Here is a 5447-nt window from a genome sequence, read left to right as displayed (position 1 = left end):
GAGGCAAACACACAAAGCAGTAGAAAAATATAAAATGTTCTTAAGAAATAAGAAATAAGCATTCATTTTGAGTAAATAAGAATATTGGCTCAAATAGCCTCCTGACACTGCCTGCTACAGTGTTATCCGAGCATGCAGCGACACTACACTTGCCGATCCACGAGACCAACGCTTGGGCGCATGGCTGCACTGGCATTGTCCTGATCCGACCATCGTCGTAGTTGTCATCGGCAGGGTCGTTAGCGACAACAGCAACTCCAATGTTGGGAGTGGCGTCGTTTTCGGAAATGTCTTCTTCCTTATCATCCTCAGGAAACACAACGTCATCGCCGAACGGAACTATCTTCCTCCAACTCTTCGCACAACTTCGTTAACAGACCAAACTTCGAATCAGAATCTGCATCTATAAATGTTAAGCTTATTGGTTTTCGAAACTACCAACTTCGACTCCATCGGATTGTGAAGATAATTCTTGTTTCAGCTCCGATGAAGACGCGAAAGAAGAATCACTATCACCACGTTCAGTGTGCTGAACATTGCAAGCCGAAATGCAATCTAGGAGGAAGCTGCAGTTAAGAATAAATGGTATAGAGAAATAGTGACATTTAAGTTAGTTATGCCACACATTCAATATTCATGTCCCAAATTTAACAATTTGTAAATGTCAATTTTAAGAGAAGTCCACATGTACGAGTAGGAGGCCCTAACTTCCTATCTTCCATCAGAGAGAAAAATAGAGGATAAACCTATCCCATATTTTCAAACCTTCTTTTGAATAACAAATTATATAATATAAAAATTTTCAAAGTGCTGCAACTTTAGTGGCTTTCATACTAAAAGAATTAATATCAAATTAGATAATAATAACTTTCCAACGCTACGGGTGTGTTCTTTTGTAGTGATTTAAAGGAGATGATTTGGGGGAGATGATTTGAATGGATTTGAGTGGATTTGGGAGTAATTTTTTTGTTGTTTTTTTTAGTGGATTTGTGGGTATTTGAGAGTGGATTTGAGAGTAAAGTTTGTGAGAATTAGTTTAGGATTTCATTGATGTGATAGAATTAAAAAATTAGTTTAATTGGTAAAAATGAAAGATTACCAAAATACCCTTAGGTATTAAAGTAATATAAAATGATATTTATTAATGTTATGTTTAATTATAAAAATGTTTATTAAGAGTAAAAATTAAAAGTAATTAAATTATAATTACTTTTGGTATTTTTGAAGAAAAAAAGGTTTAAGGAATAAGAGGTTTCGTTTTTTTTTTAAATGGCCCAGAAGCCCAAAATGGCTTTTAACCTAAAAACCCAGTGGGTGTTCTTTCTCCTCATTCTACACTCTTTTCTTTTAGCAGCTTTCCAGATCTAGGGTCTCCCTTCAAAAGAAAGTGTTTTGTTTGTGCATTTATGGGTTCTTGATTCTTAAGAGAAAGATAGAAATATGCGAGGTGCTCCAACAGGGAGGGTGTCCGAATCAGTTTCAGATTTGTAGGTTGGGCGTGTTGGGGTTAGAGGTGTTGTGTTTCTGCATGTGTGGGTTCGTGTTTGCGGAAGGAGAGATTGAAGGACTTGAATCGCTGCAATAATGAGGGTGTTGGAACGAGTTGGGTGAGTGAAGTCTGGGTCTGGGTGGTGATGATGGTATAGTGGTGAGTGAGATTGCAGGAAATGGCGTCTGCAGCTTCAAACTCCTCTTCATCTTCAACCATCATAACATGAGGGTACATGCGACATTTTACTCACAATCCCTCCAAATCTCTTCAAAATTGCGGGTGATAAAAAAAGTTACAATCCCGCAAATTACCGCAAATCATTGCTTGCAAATCCTCTCATCCGAACAGGAATTTCTTCTAATTCATCGCTCGCAATATCCCAGGAACAGTGAATTCCCCTCATGCGAACATAGCATACAGCTTTTGTAACTTTTGTACCAAAAGAATTAATAAATTATATAATATATAGTAATTTTCAAAGGGCTGCAGCTTTTGTGAATTTTTACTAAAAGAATTATATATGTTGTTGGAAATGGCAAACATCCCTGTCACCACGTAATTATTAATTATCAATATAATCATTTTATCTCTTTTGAAAGGAGAACACAATAACACTATTGCGATACTGATTATGAGCATAGCAAATTTTGAAACTTGTGTATTAATATTCCATGCAGCTGTCGGAGAAGAAGTCGTCGGATTCGAAGATAGGAATTCGAGTGGCTGTGAGGGAGGTGGGGTAGTCCGGAGGGAAAATCAAATTCTCTGGAGTCATGAGTGACTTATCGGCGCAGTCCAACACTCCATACACTTTATCCATGATGGTGACATGAAACGAAACACTGCGTTCCTTTGCCTTTCTTCACCAGATTTCCTGGAACCTCTCTGTCAATAGTATTCTCTGTACACTCTTCATTATCAAATTGAACCAAATCATAATCCTTAGGTCATAACTATCAATTGCTATTTTGCAAGAAAGAATGTGCCCCAAAAGCAGAAAAGGTTTCTTCTAATTTTAGATTTTTTTTCTTATATAGCACAGAAAGTGTTTTTATTTATGAGCACAACATACTGTGCAATATATTTACGAGACTAGCACGATTTTTATTTAAAGTTAGAATTCGGTTTTCGGATAATCGAATTCTAACCTATTTTTATTGTTTTTGTAATAATCTTAACTTAGAATTCGGTTTCTAGAAAATTGAATTCTGAATTATTTTAATATTTTTTTATAATCTTAAGTTTATTTTTAATATTTTTTTATAAAGTCTTTTATTTTTTAAACATTTATATTTATATTTTTTTATAATGTTAGATAGAATTTTATATTTAATATTATTTTTTTATAAAGACTTTTATTTTTTATTTTTTTTAGTATTTATAATTTTATTTTATTTTATAATCTTATGTTAGAATTATATATTTTAACATTTTTTTTATAAAAACTTTTACTCTTTAAACATTTATAGAAAAAATATATTGAATTGGGTTTCTAACCAACACAATTGGGTTTCCTAATTTTTTTGTCATCATTTTTTTCACTTATAAGTAATTTGGAACCAATTATTATACAATTTATGAAGAAATTGGTGACAAATGAATCCTATTTAGTAAAAGTTTTGGTGCAGTAACATAACTGGTACCAAAGGCAAAATAAGTGGGTAATTCAGGTGAAGTTTTTGCACATGAAGGTCAAGTGTGAACATGAATCTCATTTTGGAGTTCCTAATTTCTTTGTCATCATTTTTTTTACTTATAAGTAATTTGGAACTAATTATTATACAATTTATGAAGAAATTGGTTGCAAATGAACCGTATTTAGTAAAAGTCATGGTGCAGGAACATAACCGGTACCAAAGGCAAAATAAGTGGGTACTCCAGGTGAAGTTTTTGCACATGAAGGTCAACTGTGAACATGAAACTCATTTTGAAGTTCCTAATTTCTTTGTCATCATTTTTTTCACTTATAAGTAGTTTGGAACAAATTATTATACAATTTATGAAGAAATTGGTGGCAAAGGAACCCTATTTAGTAAAAGTCATGGTGCAGAAAGATAAATGGTACCAAAGGCAAAATAATTAAGTGGGTACTTCAGGTGAAGTTTTTGCACATGAAGGTCAACTGTGAACATGAAACTCATTTTGGAGTTCCTAATTTCTCTCATCATTTTTTTCAGGGGAATCGATTACCAGGGGAAAAAGAGTCATTCATAATTGTCTTTCATAACAATATCTGAAGCACAATTGACATTATGACTACATCGAACATTAAAAATAGTAATTAATTAATCACTCCTCATAATGGGATATAGACCCTCTAATGCCAGGATTGTGAGGACAATGATTTCTTGTGTGGCCAGGGGTTTTACAGTATGAGCAATTTCGGGGGTGTGCTTGTTCCCTGATGTCCATTTCAGTCCTGATTCTGGATGATTTTGGTCGACCCTTTACATTCCTTTTTGTGGCTGGATGAGGCCAAATTTCTGTGCCTTGGTATGGTGGCCAATATTCTTCATGTCATAGCTCCCCAAACATATTATTATACACTTTCATGATGACATCCAACCTATAGTAGGGATTGATGTAAATGTTAAAGTCGTGATGAGCATGTTTGCAAGCTGCTAAGACATGTGAACATGGTAGATGAATCTTTTGAAACTTGCCACAATCACACCATCGTTCATCCAATCTGACAACAAATTTTCCTGCAGGTCGTATTTCTCTAGGGTTTACCATCTCCTCAACTGTGAAGCTTGTTGTATTTCTATCAAATTCAACAACCCTGTGGGTGTTTGATTTATCATTGCAGTTATCTGTTTCCCTCTTTCTGTGAAAAAAGAGTTACATCTTGTGTATGTGGCCAATACTATGGAGGAGATTGGTAAATTTCTTGTCTTCTTCAAGCATGAGTTAATTTCTTCGGCTAGATTTGTTGTTAGGTGACCCCATCTTCTGCCTTCATCATACGCAAGTGTGAATTGTTGTCTTGGAATTTGATCAATCCAAGCTGCTGCTTGAGGATTGTTTTCCCTAATGATATTGAAGTAATGGTTACATCCCGGCTCAGTCATTGCGTATGCTGCAAAAATATTTAAGAAAATAGTAATGATTACGGATAACGAAGAATAATAAAGACGACATTTAATTGGTTAAAGATTTTTAAAAAGAAGAAGTTACCCATGTTGACAAGGTCCTTCTTCAAACTTGTATCCTTGAATCTTCGGGTGAAATTTTGTGCAATGTGTCGAATGCAATACACATGCACACATTGTCCTTCTGTCCACCCACTGGTTGGTCTTTTAAATGCTGCACTAATGGAGTTGTGGCGATCCGAAATTAAGCACAAGTTTTCTTGAGGTGTGACATGTGTCGCAACCAGAAAATCGCGACGGGACGACGACGATCCAAAAAGAGAAATGAGTTTGAAAAAATATGTTTTGGAGTCGCCACCATAGTTTATTCTGGAAAACTACGGAAAAACCATAAAATGACAAGGCAAGGTCTGCGAAAACCGAATTTCGGGTACGGGAATCGGTTACGTGTAGGGAAGGTATCAGCACCCTACAACGCCTGCCCGAAGGCAGTACCTTTAATTAAATACGCGAATAAAGATATGGTTTGCAAAATGTTTGACTATCCCAAGAACAACAAAATAAAGAAACAAAAATATTTTTTAGGTTTTTGGGCCCGACAAGGATTGACCTTGCTCCTACGTATTCTCAGTCATACTGAGAAATCAGGGTTACGTAGTTCTTTCAAAAAGGTTGATTGTTTGAAGATGTTTTTAGTTTTTGAAGATTTTGTATTTTTTTGTATTTTTTATATAGAAAGAGAAAAGGTTTTTAGCACAAGGCCTACGCGAGCGGTCGCACGTGTGCTTAAACCTTTTAAAAATATTTTTATTGATTTTGAATTTATTTGAAATCGGAAAAGGTTGTCAGCACAAGGCCTACGC

Source organism: Vigna radiata, chromosome 9 (genome assembly GCF_000741045.1).
Source record: "Vigna radiata var. radiata cultivar VC1973A chromosome 9, Vradiata_ver6, whole genome shotgun sequence".
Classification (NCBI taxonomy): Eukaryota; Viridiplantae; Streptophyta; class Magnoliopsida; order Fabales; family Fabaceae; genus Vigna; species Vigna radiata.
The sequence above is the reverse complement of the archived record's forward strand: the minus strand, read 5'-3'. Positions refer to the sequence as shown.